The 20940-nt window shown below is 42.3% G+C and overlaps 1 long non-coding RNA gene across 2 annotated transcripts in view; it reads right to left on the bottom strand.

The window, feature by feature from the left end:
- LOC124857271 overlaps positions 1-20940 on the bottom strand; it is a 41136-nt gene that overhangs the window by 3358 nt on the left and 16838 nt on the right. Inside the window, exon 3 of one of the 2 annotated variants that reach the window (XR_007035555.1) lies at positions 14925-15689. The exons of the other annotated variant lie outside the window; for it this stretch is intronic. This is a non-coding gene — a long non-coding RNA (uncharacterized LOC124857271). Of the gene's footprint in view, positions 1-14924; positions 15690-20940 lie in introns of those variants that run through there. 2 annotated transcript variants of the gene reach the window in all.

Below are 20940 nucleotides of genomic sequence, written 5' to 3'. Positions count from 1 at the left end.
GAGGACTGATGGGTGAGTTTTCTTTGGTACAGGAACAAGACAGGAGGTCTTCTACAACACTGGAACCTTCTTCTGGGTCAGGCTAAGGTTGAAGAGGTGCTGCAGAATCCCACAGAGCTGCTCTGCACAGACCTTCAGAACTCTAGGGCTGACACAATCTGGACCTGAAGCCTTATTCCGGTTCAGTCTTTGCAGTTGTCGCTTCACCTGACTCTTTGAGACACACAGGTGGAAGGGGGAGGCAAAAGGAGCATTAGTATCTTTTGATTTGGTTGAAGGCAAACATATAGTAGAGGAAGGGTCCATGGCTGAGGTGGAAGATAAAACATTTGAGGTGTGACAGGAAAGCTGTGGGTCACAGGAGGGTGGGATGTCTGATTGGCTGTGAGCAGGAGAAGAGGATGCTGAGCTTGTTCCTGAACTGAACCCATTGAAGAATGTGTTTTGTACGTTGGCTCTGTCCAGACCTCCATCGGTCTGATTGTCTTTCTGCTTGAAGCCTGTGATCTTCTTCATCCCTGACCACACATCATGGATATTGCTTTGCTGGAGCTTGCTCTCCACCTTCTTCTTGTACACCTCTTTGCTATCTCTTATCCTGACGTTAAGTTGCATCTGTAAACTTCGCAATGATTTCCTGCCTCTCTGTTTGAAGGCTCTTTTTTTTCTTGTTAAGCAGGTCCTTCAGGTCACTAGTGATCCAGGGTTTGTTATTGGGGAAGCATCTCACGGTTCTGGTGGGGATGGTGATATCCACACAGAGGTTTATATAGTCGGTTACACACTCAGTCATGGCATTGATGTCCTCTCCATGTGGCTGGCACAGTGCGTCCCAGTTTGTAGCCCCAAAGCAGCCCCGCAGGGCTTCTTCAGCTTCCTGTGACCATTTTCTCACAGTTCTCTTTATTACAGGTTGTCTCTGAACAAGGGGCTTATATTTCGAGCAGAGAAAAACAAGATTCTGATCTGATTTGCCTAGAGGAGGTCTTGCTGTAGAGATGTATGAGTCCTTGACATTTTCATAAAACAACGTTTTGTTTTCTCTGGTAGAGCAGCTGACAAACTGTTGAAATGTTAGACATGTAGCAGTGAGTGAAGCATGGTTAAAATCACCAGATATTGCCACAAATGCATTTGGGTGTTGTGTCTTAGTAACAACTGAGCTGATGGCATCACATGGAGTGTCGGCAACAACTAAAGGTGGAACATATACTGTTGCCAAAATAACACTGGTGAACTCTCTGGGTAAATAATATGGACGAAAACTTGTGGCTAACAGGTCAATTTCTGGACTCCAGAGACGTCACTTCACAGTAACATGTCCTGGATTACACCATCTACTGTGCAGTCCACCTCCTTTACATTTGCCGCTCCTCTTTAAATCTATTGTCTGCTCAGAAAGCCTGCAGAGAGACGCTGGAGTCAGGGATATGATCCGGCAGCCTTGTCTCAGTGAAACTTATAATACTGCATTCCCGATACTCCAGCTAGATACTTTGTAGGGCTTGGATTTCATCCATCTTGTTTCCCTATGACCTCACATTGCCCATCATGATCGATGGAAGAGATGGTTTGAACTTCCTCCTTCTCTGGCTTCTCTTTGCTCCTGCTCTGCATCCATGGCGCCTCCTTTTCAAGTAATTAGGGATTTGGGTTTGTAGTTGACGTGTTATGTGAGTTTTTGAGATATTAATCAGCTTCTCCCGGCTGTAAAAAACAACAACCCCGTAACCATGGTGACACATCATAACAAATGTCCAAAAGTAAAAAAAAGTATCAACAAAAATCCTTCCAGTTGCACAACATCCGACACTGGAGAGGATAATCATCCAAAAAATATCAATTCAATCCATCACAAGAGGAACTTGTCTTGTCAAAAAAGAAGCAATCAGAATAAAAAGTAACAGAGCCACTCCAACCTGCTGCCACCTTGAGCGGCACAATTCTAGAAAGCTCACCGAAGGCTTTTTTATTCAAAAATAAACTACTTTTTCAGTTTATGTAGGACTCCTCTAGATGTGCAGAGTGTCATTCTCTGTCCAATTTCCAAGAGGTCTGTTATGACAGAGAACAAACCTCTTATGGTTGATTACCTTCCTTTCTAAGCGGTTACATTTTGTAATGTTACGCTCTTTGAATAAGTAACACTATAAACAGGAACATCAATTTCTGAGAGGGTTGAAATTAGATTGCTGCTCTGTGCTGTGTTGTCTTGTGATGCTGAGAAAATTAAAAATGAGACTGAATGTTTAGTAATTGTCAAAACATTGTCTGATACAAATCCACTATGATGGAATTTTCTCTGAGTACTCAGATTAAACTCAAAGGAATCTAAGACTGCTTTAATGGCAACATACAAGCTTTTAAATGACCTTTATATGGACCTTATATAAATGGAAACCAAGATGGCGCCGACAATGGCAGCCTCGGAGCTTCGCTCTCTCTTTGTTTTTGTATTTTGTGTGTTTTTATGTTTTTCAAGCCACAGTACTGTGGTGTCGGGCCACAATCCTGTGGTCTCATTCAGTAGATAGGAACTTCTCAACGTCAGAGAGTCCTCTCTTGGGATTTTTTCACCATCTTTTGTCGATCCGAGGTTCACTGAGTTCCTGGCAAGTGGAGCTGCGGCACTATACGGGATACTGCGCCGAAAGCGTCGGAAGGAAAACCGTGCTGGCGCGCTGGTAAAGCTCCGCAAAAGAGGACTTCGCACACCACTGCCTTCAATCCACCTGGCAAATATCCGCACTCTAAACAACAAGATGGACAAGCTGCTTCTTCTCACCGGTAAAAACACAGACCTCCGCGGATCAGCGATTCTCTGCTTTACCGAGACATGGATGAGTGAAAACATCCCGGACTGCGCACTGCTGATGCCAGACTTCCAGCTGCTCACAGCGGATCGCAGCGAGGAGCTATTTGGAAGAGGCGAGGAGGCGGAATCTGCTTTTATATAAATGAAGGTTGGTGCAGAGACGTAAAAGTGCTGGAAAAAACATGTATTCCGGATCTGGAGTCATTTTCCATAATCTGTAAACCGTTTTATTCACTGGCATGGCTGCACTTCTGCCGCAGAAAAACATCTTGCTGAGCTGATTACAGACGTGGTTTCATTGTCCGATGAGCTAACCCCTCCCTCCTACTTCCCTATGTCTAAAGGGATTGCTCAATCCAGCTCTCCATCCAACGGGTCCGTACTTCCCTAAACCTGAAAGGTCTTACTAAGCAGGTTTACTGAAAGTTCTGTTTAAGCTGGTGTCAGGAAATGACTCGCCTAGCCTCTGACAGCCTTCATACAAAAGTCTCGCCCTTCTTCAACTGTAGGTCTGGATGACTGAGTAGCCTATCGCAGTCATCCACACTTTCAACAGTCACTTTTGTTCACGGCTGCTCATTCCCTATTTTTACAACTGGCTCTTGGTATGTGGGCTAGGTTAAATTTTGTGGCTCAGCATGAGCCCCAAGGGTGCTGTTTTAAGAAACTTGGCTAAGGCAAGCTATAAAAACCTCCCAAAATCTCTCAGAACCTAGCAACAAGACTTTTTACCACCAATGAAAATCCAAAAATAAGGTGACTCAATTAATTGAATGTCCACAATTTAACTAGAATTTTATATGCTTTCTTTAATTAGCAATGCTTATGCAGGGGTCAGTAACAGCTTAAATTCGGCAACACGTAATAATTTCAATAATATAAATAAATCAATCAATTCAGCCTGTCTTACCCTGATGCTGAAACTAATGAGTTTGGGGAGGCTTTGAAGATGGAGGCTCATCCATGCACCTGATGGAGACGTTTCTTTTGGTAACAACGAGTGATTTCTTGAAGGGAATATGACTTAATCTTCAGTTTTCTTCCTTTAAGTAGCAGGTACTGATGCTCCAGGCTTCAATGGTTAAACAGGATCTCTGTTGTCATATGTCTCCGAAGACAGTAGTTTCCAGAGGCTGAAGAGTTGAAGGGAACCCAGAGACATAAATGTAGTTGATTCAGGACTTCCAGAAGCCTGAAACTTAGAGCAATCAGCTGTTCACCGATCAAGTTCACTTCTGTTGTCTGGATAAAAAGGCTTTAGATGATGAAATCATATTCTTAATCTTGAGGCACAGTCCTTCTGAGGCAAACAGGTTGATCCTCTTTTTAATGCAGTCGATCAGCTGGGCTGTGTCTCTGGTCCTCTAATTCATCTGTAGCGTCTCTCCGATGCTGTTCGCTGGTCTTCTGCGAGGAAACAACCAACTAGTTCCTCTATTCTTGCCAATTCTATAGAGCACTTCCACCAAACCCTTTGTGCTCATTGGCCAGTGGTTGTTGCCATGGCTATCCCATTGGTCACCCATGACATAAGGTGATTTTCTGGAATTTGCGTCCATATCAGACATGCCATCATCACCTCAGTCCTCAGCTGTCTGCTGACCTCTTCTTTGCCCTGCGCCCCCGCCTTAGTCATCAGTCTTGTGCTGTAAGCTGCAGTTCTCACTTCCCCAATTCCCGAACATCTGCTCTATTCCTGTCTCACTCAACGTTACACTTCCTCTTGAACAGAAGCTTTAATTCTTACATTGGTGCTGCTCAAATCTTTAGTTACAGCGTTTACTTCATTTACAGTTTAAAACCATTACTTAAACTTCATCCTTTGTATTCATACACCACACAACATTATCTCTTTCATATATAGTTGATTGAGAATGTCAAACCTTAATGTTTTTTGTTTTTTTTCTAATTCTCAGTTCTTAACCACGTTTCATTCATACATCTTTTAACTTGTTAATCAAAGATTACTAATTTTATGTGAAAGAATATAAAATCATCATACATAATTTCTTTGGATATACTTGTTTATATTTTTGCAAAAGATAAGACAGATAACATGTGTATATACATGTATATTGCACATTGTAAATTTGTATATTCTGTAATGCAAAAACAGAACAAAAGAGCAAAGTGTACCGGAGTCAAATTCCTTGTTTGTATGTACGAACTTGACAATAAAGCTGATTCTGATTCTGATGTGGCAGATAATATGTGGCTCCACACAGGCCTCTCCAGTCTCCCAGCTCCAGAATATGAGAACATGCTTGTTTCACTCCTCACTGCTTCAACTGTGTGTTTTAATAATTATTGCATGGATTACACATAAGGATATAAGGATATTTATTGTAACTTTTATGGAGTTAACTGTGAGCAGTTACTAAATGTTGCATGGATTACATGGAAAGATCTCACCTTATTTTGACAGTGGAGAAAAAATACCCTGACTCTTTCATCATAATACTGGGAGATTTTAACAGAGCAAATCTCTCCCATGTACTCCCCAAATACAGACAGCATATTAAGTGTCCCACCATAGACAATACACACTGGACCATTGTTACACTGTTTTAAAGGACTCATATCATGCTGTTACCAGGGCTGATCTGGGTTTTTTGGATCATTATCTAATCCACCTCATCCCAACCTACAAACAGAGACTAAGAGCTTCCAAACCCAAGGTTCACACTGTTAAGAAGTGGACTGAGGAATCAAAGCAGGCCTGCTTTGAATGCACAGACTGGACTGTTTTTGAAACCTCACCCACTGACCTAAACCCACTAACTGATGTGGTGACATGATACATCAGTTTCTGTGAGGACATGTGTGTGCAGACCAAGACCTTCTGCACCTTTGGGAACAATAAGCCATGGTTTACTCCACACCTCAGGAATCTGCGCAGGGACAGGGCAGGCCAGGAACAGACTAACAAAGGAGATCAAAGCAGCTAAGAGAAGCTACAGTGAGAAGCTTAAGAACAGCCTTTCTACTGGTGACACTTCAGCTGTATGGACCGGTCTGAGAAACCTGACTGTCTATAGGAGCCCCCCCCACCCATCCTGAACAGAGTCGTCTCCTGGCCAACCGTTTGAATGGCTTCTACTGCAGACATGACAAGAAGCCATTCACACCTCAAATCATCTCCTCTACATCCCATTCAGGAACAAATTTGACCCGTAAAACAACCAACCCCCTACCTTCAGATCCTCTGCCTGCACTAAAGATCTCCGAGGAAGATGTAAATAGGCTATTTCAGCACATGAAAACAAAGAAAGCTGGAGGACCTGATAACGTCTCCCCATCATGCCTGAAAGCCTGTGCAAATCAACTCGTTCCGATCTTCACAAGGATCTTCAACAAGTCACAGGGGAAGTGTGAGGTCCCCTCCTGCCTCAAACAATCCACCATCATCCCGGTGCCCAAGAAACCCACCATCCTAGGATTAAATGACTACAGTCCTGTAGCCCTGACGTCTGTTATCATGAAATCCTTTGAGCGGCTGGTGTTGAAGCACCTGACAAACGTCACAGGCCCCCTGCTGGACCCCCTGCAATTTGCTTACCGAGCAAACAGGTCGGCAGATGATGCTGTTAACTTAGGTCTACACTTCATCCTGCAACACCTCGACCACCCAGGGACGTACGCCAGGATCCTGTTTGTAGACTTCAGCTCGGCCTTCCACACTATCATACCAGACATCCTCCACCAGAAGCTCACCCAGCTCAACATCCCAGCCTCCACCTGTCAGTGGATCAACAGCTTCCTGACAGACCAACAGCAGCAGGTGAGACTGGGGAGCATCTTCTCCCGATCCAGATCAATAAGTACTGGTGCCCCCCAGGGGTGTGTTCTATCCCCACTCCTCTTCTCCCTGTACACAAATGACTGCACCTCATCGGACACGCCCGTGAAACTGCTGAAGTTTGCAGATGACACCACTGTCATTGGACTGATCCAGGACGGTGATGCGTCTGCATATAGATAGCAAGTAGATCGGCTGGTACACTGGTGCTGTCAGAACTACCTTGAACTCAACCCACTCAAGACTGTGGAAATGGTGGTGGACTTTCAGAGAACACCACCCCCATACACCCCCCTCACCTTCCTCAACAACACTGTATCGGCCGTGGACCACTTCAGGTTCTTAGGAACCACCATCTCTGAGGACCTGAGATGGTCTTCACACATAGACACTGTTTGAAAGAAGGCCCAGCAGAGACTGTACTTCCTGAGGCAACTCAAGAAGTTCAACCTTCCACAGGAGCTGCTGGTCATCTTCTACACTGCCATCATTCAGTCTGTCCTGTCTTCATCTATCTCAGTGTGGTTTGGCTCATCCACAAAACAGGTCAGGTCCAGACTGCAACGAATAATCAGGACTGCAGAGAGAATAATCAGAGCTGACCTTCCCTCCATCCAGGACTTATACAAGTCTAGGGTCAGGAAAAGAGCTGCTAAAATCTCTGCAGACCCCACACACCCTGCACTTAAACTGTTCAGAGCTTTACCTTCAGGCCACCGCTTGTCTAATGTGTTCTGAATTGTATGTGCATGCAACATCTTATGGAAACTTTGATGTGCTGTGGATATCTGAAAGCCGCTGTGCTATTCAAGCTGTGTGTATTTTGCTGCGTTTTAACACCTGAGAGCAAAGCTCAGGGCACATTTTAAAGTTGGACTGTTATGGCCTCATGGTGAAATTCTACCGTTTCCTTTGATTCCAACTTCATGTTTTACTGGTTTGCCGCCAAATAGGTTTATGATCCTTTGTGTGCGCTGAGTTTACGACTTTGCTTGGGGGTTTTATGAACGCCCGTGTCCCACTGAGCTACACTTTCTGGCGGGCCGCTTCCCAAAACTCCGCTCCGTGTCACATTATCATTTGTTTGCCATAACTGCTGGTTTGATCCCATACACACCCACTGCTGTTTTGTTTTATTTGTTTAGTTAGATATTTTACCCCTTTTTGTGTAGAACTTTGCATGTTTGATTAGGTGAAGATTATTGAATCGGAGAGCAAGTTGTATCAGGGCAGTTGATTTAATAAATGTTCACGTAGATAAAGAGAAGGCGTTTGTGTTTATTTTGTGCAAGAGTGATTTGTCAGTCAAAATAAGGTTAAAGTTTCTCACGTTTCGGCAGAAACTGTTGATTAAACAGTGACATCTAATAATAGTTACCAACTATTATGGAGAATTTAACAATTGGAATTATCAAAGGCATTGAGCCATAATTACAACACCAGAAGACATCTCTGGTTTCGATTCATAAATGAGGATTTTTTGGTTAAGAAATTAATGTTCTCAAATTATGATTTTTAATTATAATTCTTGATAAACATTAATTAATCAATAATCATAATCCTAACAGCTGGTTCCACAGGAGAGGAGCCTGATAACTAAAGGATCTGCCTCCCATTCTACTTCTAGAGACTCTAGGAACCACCAGTAAACCTGCAGTCTGAGAACGAAGTGCTCTGTTAGGAACATATGCAACAATCAGATCTCTGATGTATGATGGAGCTAGATCATTAAGGGCTTTATATGTGAGAAGGAGAATTTTAAAATCTATTCTGGATTTAACAGGAAGCCAATAAAGGGAACCTAAAACAGGAGAAATATGAACTCTCTTTAATTTTCATCAGAACTCTTGCTGCAGCATTTTGGATCACCTGAAGGCTTTTAACTGCATTTTGTGGACATCGTGAGAATAAGGATTTACTGTAGTCCAGCCTTGAAGTAACAAATGCATGGACTGGTTTTTCAGCGTCACTCCTGGGCAGGATATTTCTAATATTCCGAAGGTGAAAGAAGTAAATCCTAGAAACATGTTTAACATGGGATTTAAATGTCCTAATCAAAAATAACATCTTGGTTTTTTGCTTCATTACCAGAGGTCAATTTAATGTCATCCACATTAATTGATTAACTAAGCAGCTTCTTTTTCAAAGATTCTGGTCCAAAGACAACAACTTTGGCTTGTCTGAATTCAAAAAATTGCAAAGTCATCAAAGTTTTTATGTCTCCAAGACATGCCTGTATCTAACTGGTTGGGTTCATCAGGATTTATAGATAAATAAAACTGAGTATCATCAGCATAACAGTGAAAATGTATCCCATGCTGCCTGATAATTTTATCTATTGGAAGCATATATATTGTAAACCCTGTGGTACTCCACAATTAACCCTGGAGTTTGAAGATGATTTATCTTTGACATGAATAAACTGGAATCTGTCAGACAAATGAGATTTAAACAAGCCTAGTGCTGATCCCTACAGAAAGTTCCAGCGTTTCCAAGAGAATGTTGTGATCGACTGTATCAAATGCAGCACTGAGATCTAACAGAACAAGTACAGACACAAGTCCATTATCTGAGGCCATAAGAATATCCTTAGTGACTTCCACTAGTGCTGTTTCTGTGCTGCGGAAGATTGGATATACAGTAGATCTGTAATTTATTAAACCATCTTGATCAAGCGATCAAGATGGTTTCTTAATTTTTGTTGGGATTAGAGCTAACATACAAGTCAAAGGTTTAGATAAAGCTGATATTTCTGATAACTCAGGAAGCTTCACTGGATCAAAACAGTCCAAACACAGATCAGCTTCTACAGTTACCTTCAATGCTTTCTCACTTACTGAGGATGAAGTAATCATGTTCTGGAGTAAAAGTAAATGATTTTATTTTTAATTGAATCAATCTAATTTAAAAAGGAATCTCATAAAGTAATTGCTGCTGAGAGCTGGGGGGATGGATGGCACAACAGAGTGCTTTAAAATACACAGCTCTGAATTAAAAAAGGGATTAAACCTTCTTTTTCAGGGGTCTACATTGTCTAATGCACCACGCAGTGAGGAATTAATTTGTGAAGGGGGAGAAACAGAATTATTGCCCTCATCTGTGTTTTTCTGTGAAAATGGGAAAATTAAAATGGAACAGATTCTTTAAAGGTTATTATAGCATTGTCTGATTAATGATCTACTATAATGACATTTTCTTTCAGGTGTCGAGAACTCAGTTAAATAAAAAATTGGTCACACAGGACACCCCTCCTCAACCTCACTCAAACCCCAACCTCCTTGGGGTTTGAGTGCCCCAATGATCCTAGAGTTTATGTTGTCTGGGGCTTAAATGCCCCTGGTAGGGTCTTCCCATGGCAAATAGGCTCTAGGTGACGGGTCAGACAAAGAGCGGTTCAAGACACCCTCATGAGGACTACACAAACGAGGCACGTGACCTTCAGCCGCATGTTTTGGACACTCGGGTGAAGAGAGGGGCTGAGCTTTCCACTGATCACCACCTGGTGGTGAGTTGAATCTGCTGGAGAAATTCTGACAGACTTGGCAGGCCCAAGTGCATAGTGAGGGTCTGCTGGGAACATCTGGTGAGGCCATGGAGAAGGAGTACCGGTTGGCCTCGAAGCAATTCTGGCAAACCCTCCGGCGCCTCTGGAGGGGGAAACAGTGCTTCACCAACACTGTTTACAGTGGGGGTGGGAGGCTGCTGACCTCAACCGGGTACATTATCAGGCGGTGGAAGGAGTACTTCAAGGATCTCCTCAATCCTGCTATCACGCATTCCTTGGTGGAAACAGAGGCTGGGGACTCGGGGTTGGACTCTTTCATCACCCAGGCTGAAGTCACAGAGGTGGTTAAAAAGCTCCACGGTGGCATGGCTTCAGGGGTGGATGAGATCCGCCCTGAGTACAACAAGTCTCTGGATGTTGTGGAGCTGTCATGGTTTACACGACTCTTCAACATTGCGTGGCCGTCGGGGACTGGACTGGCAGACTGGGGTGGTGGTGGGGGACCAGAGGGTGTGTTCCAACTACAGGGGGATCACACTCCTCAGCCTCCCTGGTAAGGCCTACGCCAGGGTATTGGAAAGGAGAGTCCGGCCGATAGTCAAACCTCGGCTTCAGGAGGAGCAGTGTGGTTTTTGTCCCAGCTGTGGAACACTGGACCAGCTCTATACCGTCTACAGGGTTCATGGGAGTTTGCCCAGAACGTCCACGTGTGTTTTGTGGGCCTGGAGAAGCCATTCGACTGTGTCACTCGTGATGCCCTGTGGGGGGTGCTCCAGGAGTATGGAATCTGGGACCCTTTATTAGGGGCAATCTGGTCTCTGTACAATCGGAGCAGAAGTTTGGTCCGCATTGCCGACACTAAGTCGGACCTGTTCCTGGATGTTGGAATCTTTTTCAAATTAGGATTTTAAATTATAATTCTTGATAAATATTAATTCATCAATAATCATAATTCTTACAAGAGAATGAAGACAAAGGTGGGTACGTTTGCTAATGTTTTGAGCAAAGCCAATTGATTCCATTAAAAGCTATATTTAGGCTATCACTTTCAGTGTCAACATGAATGTTAAAATCCCCCACTATAATGAGCCTATCTGTATTTAAAGATATATTTTTTGGCACTAGTGACCTTTATTTTGTATTTTTGACAATAGGTAGACAGGAAAAGGGTAGAGAGAGGGGGAGACATTCGATAAATGTTGCCAGGTCTGGGTCTCGAACCCAGGACAGTTGCTTCGAGGACTATAGCCTCTGCATATGGTTGCGTGCTTCGCCCCTACACCATCAGCGCTGTGCCAACCCTATCTGTAGTTAACACAGAATCAGATAAAAAGTTTGAGAACTGTTCTAAAAGTTGAGAATAAGGGACTGATGGATGGTTCAAAACAACAGACAGAGGGGGTTTTAGTGCTTTGCAATTTGGATGAGGAAAACTAAGGACCAAACATTCAAAAGAGTTGTAGCTATTGATGGGTCTGGGACCAATCAATAAATCGGACTGAAAGATGGTTGCTACTCCACCTCCTCGCCCAGTATTTTGAGGTATGTGGAAATTTAAATAATTAGAAGGAGTTGACTCATTTATATATAACTATATAATTATACATAATCCTCTTGCTGCAGCCGGGTTTCTGTGACAAAATAAATCAATCTCATTTTATGTTCAATATTATGTTCAATAAGCTACATTTAATTGTTGTATTTTTCTTTTCTGTCTGAGTTTTATTGATTTTTATGAGATTTTCATGGTTTCTTCCTGTTAGATTGTTTTTTAATCTATTTAATTTTAGCCGTGGGAAAGACACTGTCTTTGTAGGGTAATGGGTGGGTAACAGTACACAAGCTGCAGAGAGGAGTGTTAAACTACGACCCTGCTTCCTGGTCTCAACCCTGGGTTGTCAGAGGTTTGGAGAACTAATAAATTCGGCCAGATTCCTAGAAAAAAGAGCTGCTCCATCCAAAGTGGGATGGATGCCGTCTCTCTGTATCAGACCAGGTTTTCCCCAAAATGTTCACCAGTTATCAATGTTGCCCACCATGTTTTCAGGACACCACCTAGACAGCCAGCAGTTGAATGACAACATGCAGCCAAACGTGTCGTCACTGGTCAGGAAGGGGATCAAAGAAAATTAGTTCGACATAGTTTTGGCAAACCTTCACACCATTGTGTTCTTACACAATAGTGTAAACAATTCTGTTTACTATTTAGGTGTCTTGTTAAGGTAATTAGTTAAATTGAATGTCTTTAGTGGTATCAAAGCAAAGGGGACTGAATAAAAAGGTGTCCCACACTTTTCAGATTTTTATCTATAACAGATGTTTTTAACCAGACATCATTTTCCTTTCAGTTCAAATTTATACTGTACTTTGTGTTAATTTATCAAATAAAATCCCAGTAGAACAAAGTAAAGCTTGTGCTGCAAAAGTTCAAGAGGAATAAAAACCTTTTAAGGTGCCGTAAGTAAGCCATTCTTACCAGATGCCTGGAATACCTCAGCTGAGTCCATTGATTTCATTTAAGTATAACTATCAGAAATGCACATCAATCCTGACACATCAACTCAGCTGTAACAGCTGTAGAAAAGAATTTGATTTGTTTTCTCACTGCAGTATCATTGTTGACTGGGTCGTCCAGTGGACAGTTTTTAGCCCAATGACCATGTTGTCCACAAGCCCAGCATGCATCATCTCTTCCGTCATCTCCCCTTCTCACTTGCCTCTGTGCATGCCCCCCAGGGCCTCCTCTTCCTCTGAAAATTCCTCTCATTCTACCCCTCCCCTTACTTACTGGTCCTGCATAAAATATCTCATCTTCAGCATAGAAGGTTTGGGGGTTGTTTTCCTTTCCACTGACCAATTTTTTAGCATGCATTGCCCAGTTCTGCCAACTGCTAACCAAGCAGGTGGGTAGATCAATATTATGTTTTGTGACCCAGTTACGAATCACAAGCAAATCACCTGGAGGGCATTTTTTAAATGCTGTTGATAGGGACCGTCATCAGTATTATCATGTCGCAGTCCCCTGTTCCTTTTAAACACTTCTTCTAACATTTTTCCACAACACCACTAGTCGTGGATTATCTGTTCCACTGGCGCTAAGGCTTCTGGGCAATCGCAGCTGCAGCAGCCCTCTGGGGTTGTGGGCGCCTGCCCCTCCCCCTTAGTACACAAGTGTTGTTATCTTCTTATATGGCTTCTGCTATAAAAACCTCCTTGCTCTTTTTTTGTTCCCTGGCTCTCTTTTATAAGCTTCAAGCCATTTTTTTTGCCCTTATTAATTCTTGGCTGGGTTTTTTCTTTTTTCTAAGTTTGTCTTTCTGTTGCAATCTCTGTACCAAATGGGTACAAGCAGGAACCGAAAGATCTCCTTTAAAATTATAATCTTTCTGCCATTTAGCGAGATTTCTTTTACAGTATCTGGATATTTTGAGTGCATAAACTTTGCATCTCCTTCTAACCGGGGCTGCTTCCAAACGCACTTTCCCATTTTAAGAGTTGTTTTTTTTTATTTATTAAAAACTGTTGAAAGAACTGAGTTCTACTTCTATTAATTTATATTAGTGCTATTTTATTTTTATTTACTTTTATCATATTTACTGTATTTTATTATTATAATTATTATTCGGACTCCGCTCTCTCTCTCTTTCTCTCTTTCTCTCTCTCTCTCTCTATATATATATATATATATATACATATATATTGACCCTTGGTCGATTTGGCGATTACCAACACAGAATTTACTGCGCAGGATTTTCGTTTTTGGCAAATACATTTTTTCTTCAACAACACATAAGTCTCTTCTGATACAAAAAGATTTTTTCTTCACAAGACTATTAAGATGAGTGTTATCTCTTGGCTCCATGACCTGCTCCTGTTCTTACCCATTTGGATACCAGAAGAACAGTTCAGAATATGGGAAAAAAATCTTCTCAAGCTTTCTATGGATAAGGGAGGCATGGCCGCACCAAACGTTGAGGGAGACTTTCATGCAGCACAAATTAGGGCATGTGCGTAGAAGTGGACTATCTACTCATCAATGACAGGCTAAGATTGACTGAATTCATCATTTAGAACCAAATTCAAGTGATATGGCAATCCAACATGTTTTTTTTTTCTTAATGTTATTCGTCTCCTCTTTTGAGAGACCTGTGTTATGTTTTCAAAAATCTGATAAAGTCAAAGTATAGATATATAAAAAACGAAAACTACGAAATAAAATGTTGCTTTGCAAACACATGTAGAAGTTGCTTTAACGACCTCTGCAGTCCAAGGGTGCTGCTAACAGGAGTTGTCAAACCCTTCACCAACACACAGTACAGTTAAGCCTCTGTCTGGCCTGCTGGTGTCTGACGGGTGTGTTGCAGAGATAATTATATGTGCTTCTTGTACTTTCTGAAAGCACGAGGATAACATTTATATAATAAACTCAGTTTTGCTGCAGCTCTAATTACAAAAGTTGTTCTAATGGAGTACAGCTACCTGACTAGCATTCCTCACCTCCATATCTCTTGTTGACTGGTGTTCCAGGATCCACCAGCTTGACTTCTTGGCTGTTGGCCTATCAGGCTTTCTGTTTGGTTTACCAACTAGATGTTTGGGATTTTTTTTCATCCAGAGGACATGAATCACCCATCTTAGATTGAAATCCTCAAATGTGTACTTATTTTTTCATTTCTTCATACACTCCAGCTTTTTAGCTTCATGGTGTTTTTTTCCTTTTTCATTTTGAAAGTCATGGTTCAAAAAGTCATTAAACAGCAATAAAACCAAGTGGGTTTAGGGTACAGAGAGAAACGTACAATTGATTCCTCCAACTGTCTGCAGCCTGCCTTTATTGATCTGTCTGATTTTGGCTTATCTTTCTGACTACAGTTCACTTAGGGCAGTGGTAGACCTGGCTCCAGAAACAAATTAAAGGGGGAGCATTCAATTTTTTCAGAGGGGCACACTTTTTCAACAAAAACAGATCACATGCTGAACAGTGACTCTGTGACCCCTTCTTCAGTGTTGAGAAAACAAATTATCTCAATAAAATCCCAACATAAACAACAACAAACAATAGTGTAGTGTGTCTATTCACTTAACTCAAAAGTCAAGCATCAGCATAAACACATGCACTAATAAACATAAGAACTGATGTCGGGCTGAACACTGTGACAGAAGTAAACATTCATACTAGGAGAGGTAACTACAGCAGCCAGGGAGCATAAGGATCAAAGTGGTGTTACTTCTGCCTGCAATCAAGTTTGTGTCTGTGGGTGTGTGTATGGGAGGAGGGCAGAGAGAAATAGGTTTATTCCACTTTTTGTAGAGTGGCAGGCTGTGTTTGTGAACTGTGTGAAACATTCTTAAAACACTGTCCTTCCACTGATTCCTAAATTTCAAAGTCAAGTCCTTCTCAAATGCCAACTGGATAAGATTGGCCTTGCGTTGGTGGAGAATAATTTGGCAATGAGAGTGGAAAATGAATTTTCACAGGATGTGGTGCTGGCTCCAAATGTCAGGCCATGTTTAAATGCTGTCAAGATGGTAGGCATTGCTTCCAGTGGCCTCTGGAACTGCTTACAAATCTGTAAGAATTGAGAAATAAGGTTGAAATTAACATAATTACAAATATAATGATTCCCCAGATAACAATATAAATTGTATGCAACATCATGTTAAACAATGAATTCTCATCTCACTGAATCAAATCATGTTAGGTGTGATGGATGATCTGTTTTACAGCTTTATGAAGGCTTGATGGCAAAATATATCAGTTTGTTTTAAAGGTCCTAAATGTGCATGCCACGACAATATGGGCTATGAAATCATTTTAAAGGAGCCTTGTATCTTTTGATATTTTTGAATACAGTAAAAACAATACTGAACTATTGCCTATAGCTTTAATAACCTGTTTCATTGTCCCCTTCTTCTCTTCTGGTGGAGAAGACTCTAAGGTTGAAGGCCACTTTGAATTCAGAGTCCACAGCTGGTGTCTTGGTGAGGCCAAGTAAAGGCATCACCTTGCTGACATCCAAGAATGTGGCTTGCACAGGATCCAGGGCATGAAGTGCCTCCATCAGGTCACAATTACGTTTCTCAAAGCAATATTTCATTTCCCTAAATACTGAGTCAATGCTACTATAATAAATTCTGCGTAGGTCTGTTTCATCATTACGATCTACATGTGTGCTGGTTTCCTCCATAACATAGTCGGCAAAGAGTTTTGTGAGCATCTTCCCTTTGATGGCCTTGTTGTGACACTGTCACACTGTGCTGGGATTCCCTGGAATTCTGTCTCAGTGTGGATATTCTTAGGACAGGTGCATGTACTACTGAGCTAAATACCTAGAAGAAAATACAAACTCTCTTATTGCTACAGTACAGAATACATCACAATTTAAAGTGTAGCATTGCATGAAAAGACACAGAGAAATGAAACGATACAAATCAAGCCATATGCTTTGAAATATTGTATAACATACATATCAAAACAATGAAAGACTAAAGATAAAGTTGATTGAATTTTAGGAGAGTACTAAAATGGAATTTATTGCAAATCCTTTAAAAATACCTGGACTGTACTGCTGAATTAACCCGTGTTTCAGTAAACCTGTTTAACTTTCATCCTGCCTCTGTAATTATCGCTCGCTAGAGTATCCTGTTCTGTAGTTATGATACCAGACCTTTTCAATATCAGCAACTTTGGAACCACCACTGATCTGGGTCTTCCTAAATCAAAATTCTGACCTCATTTAATCAGGCAGGCCTTTAATATCAATTAGCACCACAGCATTTTCTTCCTGATTTAAAATGCCACTTCCTATCGTTCTAATGTTTATGTATTTTTTGTCTTGTTTCACTATCAACAACTTTGGTCACCTTAAAGGGGACATATCATGCAAAATCCACTTTCTTGCCCTTAAATACATAATGTGTACTTTCGTTGTCCGATGAGCTAACCCCTCCATCCTACTTCCCCATGTCTAAAGGGGTTGCTCAATCCAGCTCTCCATCTAACGGGTCCAGACTTCCCTAAACCTGAAAGATCTTACTGAGCAGGTTTACTGAAAGTTCTGTTTAAGCTGGTGTCGGGAAATGACTCGCCTAGCCTATGACAGCCTTCATCCAAAAGTCTCGCCCTTCTTCAACTGGAGGTCCGGGCGACCGAGTAGCCTATCACAGTCATCCACACTTTCAACAGTCACTTTTGTTCACGGCTGCACATTCCCTAATTTACAACTGGCTCTTGGTATATGGGCTAGGTTAATTTTAGTAGCTCAGCACGAGCCACAAGGGTGCTGTTTTAACAAACTTGACTAAGGCAAAATATAAAAACCTCCTAAAATATCTTAGAACCAGGCAACAAAACTTTTTACCACCAATGAAAAACCAACAATACGTTGACTCAAATAATTGAATGTTCACGATTCAACTAGAATTTTATGTTCTTTCTTTAATTAGTAACACTTTTGCAGTGGTGAGTAACAGCTTAAATTCGGCAACACAAAATAATTTAAATAATAGAAATGAATCAATCAACTCAACCTGTCTTTCCCTGATGCTGAAACTAGTGAGTTTGGAGAGGCTTTGAAGACGGAGGCTCATCCATGCACCTGATGGAGAAAAATTATTCTGGTAACGAGTGGTTTCTTGAAGGGAATATGACTTAATCTTCAGTTTTCTTCCTTTAAGTGGCAGGCACTGATGCTCCAGGCTTTGATGGTTAAACAGGATCTTTGTTGTTATATGTCTCTGAAGACAGTAGTTTCCAGAAGCTGAAGAGTTGAAGGAAACCCGGAGACATAAATGAAGTTGATTCAGGACTTCCAGAAGCATGAAACTTAGAGCAATCAGCTGTTCACCGATCAAGTTCACTTCTGTTGTCTGGATAAAAAGACTTTGGATTAAATCATATTCTTAATCTTGAGGCATAGTCCTTTCTGGGCTCACGGGTTGATCCTCTTTTTTAATGCAGTCGATCAGTTGGGCTGTGTCTTTGTTCCTTTCCCATCCAAGCTTATTTTCTCCGTCCGAACTTGTTCGCTGGTCTTCTGTGAGGAAACAACCCCGTTTCTGCTCTCATCATTGTTTTTATAGCGCTTGATGCCTTCACCAGTCAGGCCCTTATTAGGCTTCTTAGTTATTGCGCAACCTATTCAGCTCAGCTTCTTGATTATTGCTCAATACTTTAGTCATGGTCATTGTGACCTACTGGTCTGTAGTCACATCCTCCCGTCGCTGTCAGCATGCAGCTGGCTCTTGTCCTTCCTTGTCATCCTCCAATTTTTCCCTAATCTGCTCAGTTTTAAACTTTACACAGTATTACACATTTCATTCTTCAGCTTTCAGCATTCACTTTAAAACACTGTTGCAAAACCATCACTTCATTCTTTTTATTCATGCTTCACAAATGATTAATGTTATATTTCTTTCATATATAGCTGATTGAGAATGTCAAACCTAATGTTCTCTAATTCTCAGTTCTTAACCACATTTCAATCATACATCTTTTAACTTGTGGTGACACAGGTGGTGAGGGAGACCCATCAACAACGGATCCCCCTTGCCTATCATTTGAGTGCTGCTCTCTGCAGTAGTGCTTGACACCTGGCATCCCTGGACCTCGGTGCCGCGAGGAGGCGAATCAGGGGAGCCATGGGCGCCAATAGCAACAACCCTCCCGTCGAGTAGATGGAGGGTGGGCAACCAGAATCCATCTTTAGGATCTCTCCAGATGTAACTGATGATGGGGAAATACATTCCCCCTTGCTGTGTCTTTATCCTAAAAGTGTGAGCAGCAGCCCCGAAGGCCAATGTCCAGGTCACCTTGTATCGTGTCTGAAGATTTTGGCTCATGGTCATGGAGATATAGGGAAGATCTCCAAGACCCTCAATGCAGAAAACACTTGTCACTGTAGCATAGTTGACAGCGATAGAGAGACAGTGGTGACACCAGTGCGCCTCAGGCGTGACCCAGAGGTATCTGAGCACTGAGGCTGAAATTCCACATCTGGAACAGGAGACTGTGTCCTGGAGAGATATATTGGAGGCCTGTAAGTGGATTTTTCAGGAACATAATGTGAACCCTGGATAATCACCTCCAGGGTTAAAAACTAAAAGAAGAGATTAACTAATTATAGTTATCAGAATCAGAATCAGAATCAGAAAAGCTTTATTGCCAAGTACGATTTTGGACATACAAGGAATTTGTTTTGGCGTAGTCAGTGCAATACAATACAAATTAAACAGTATAAACATATCTACAATATAATATAAATATATGTGCACAGTTTTAAGTGAGTGAGAGTAAGTATAGAGCAGTATAAGATGCAAGAGCAATACAACAGTGCAGATGATCATTGTGCAAGTAAAGCAGGAGTCCAAGCTGAGCGTTAATGTAACGCATAGAGTTACAGTTTACAGGTGTCCTGTCAGCAAAAAAAAAAAAAAAGGGGGGGAAGGGGGAGTGTCAGTGTGGTTTCTGGGCTTTGTTAAAAAGGCTGGTGGCAGATGGGAAAAAACTGTTCTTGTGGCGTGAGGTTTTGGTCCGGATGGACTGCAGCCTCCTGCCAGAGGGGAGAGTCTCAAAGAGTCTGTGACCGGGGTGGGAGGGATCAGTCAGAATCTTCCCTGCCCGCTTCAGGGTCCTGGAGGTGTACATTTCCTGGAGCGACAGTAGACTGCAGCCAATCACCTTCTCAACAGACCAAATGACACGCTGCAGCCTGCCCTTATCCTTGGCTGTAGCAGCGGCGTACCAGATGGTGATGGAGGAGGTGAGGATGGACTCAATGATGGCTGTGTAGAAGTGCACCATCATAGTCTTTGGCAGGTTGAATTTCTTCAGCTGCCGCAGGAAGAACATCCTCTGCTGGGCTTTCTTGATGAGGGAGCTGATGTTTGGCTCCCACTTGAGATCCTGGGAGATGATGGTTCCCAGGAAGCGGAAAGATTCCACAGTGTCAATTGTTGGGTCACAGAGGGTGATGGGGGCAGGAGGGGCTGGGTTCTGCCTGAAGTCCACAACCACAAGTTAGCGGGCGTTCTAGCAGGCGAAAATCAGACTGTAGTGCTAGACTACTTCTCTGTTTCATCTCTGGGCGGCCAGCCAAGGGGTGCGAAAAGGTGGAGGTTTATTGTCACTCAACAAGGCATTGGGGGAAGCAGCTGAGTAATGGAAGAAAGCTACATAGGTCATAAGCCAAACCATAATGGCTAGATCAGAAGTGAGTTGCAGCCAATAAACGCGAGAGCGTACTCCCCATCCTAAGCTCCAAGCCCCCAAGCTAGCTAATTTTGCGAGCCAAATCAATTTGCCTTGTCCTTTGAGAGAGAGAGTTAATTGCCCTAAATAGACGATGCTAAGAGTGCCTCCATTATTGCAGTAACTATATTAGCAGGTGCGCGACGGGTGGCATGGGGTCCGCTCAGCAGTATCTCAAGCACTAAAGCAATGGTGTCGATACAAAGCCACAGCGCTACCATCAGGCTTCTCTTCCAGTCAACACTGACTCTTCCCAAAAGATAGGATGCAAACAGCAACAATGCCACTTCCCATCTGCGTATCCAGAAATGGCCAAAGATTAATTTAGCATAGCCTTGAAGCACGATGAGAAACCGTAATGGTTGGCTGACTGACCAGGTTCCGGTGTGGCAATAGCAAAGCCATCCACAGAGAAGCGCATAAAACTCCACTGTACAGCATAAGTGCTGTCTAAAAGCATACAATTCAGCCAGAGCAATTACTGAATCGGGAATGAAAGGCACAATAACATCCATGATGCCTTTTCTATGCCTACGATTGTGTCCCAGTACGGTCTTGGCACAGGTCGAGCC

This window comes from Girardinichthys multiradiatus, chromosome 20 (genome assembly GCF_021462225.1).
Source record: "Girardinichthys multiradiatus isolate DD_20200921_A chromosome 20, DD_fGirMul_XY1, whole genome shotgun sequence".
NCBI classification, from domain to species: Eukaryota; Metazoa; Chordata; class Actinopteri; order Cyprinodontiformes; family Goodeidae; genus Girardinichthys; species Girardinichthys multiradiatus.
Note: the sequence above shows the minus strand (reverse complement) of the source record. Positions and strands in the feature narration are given on the sequence as shown.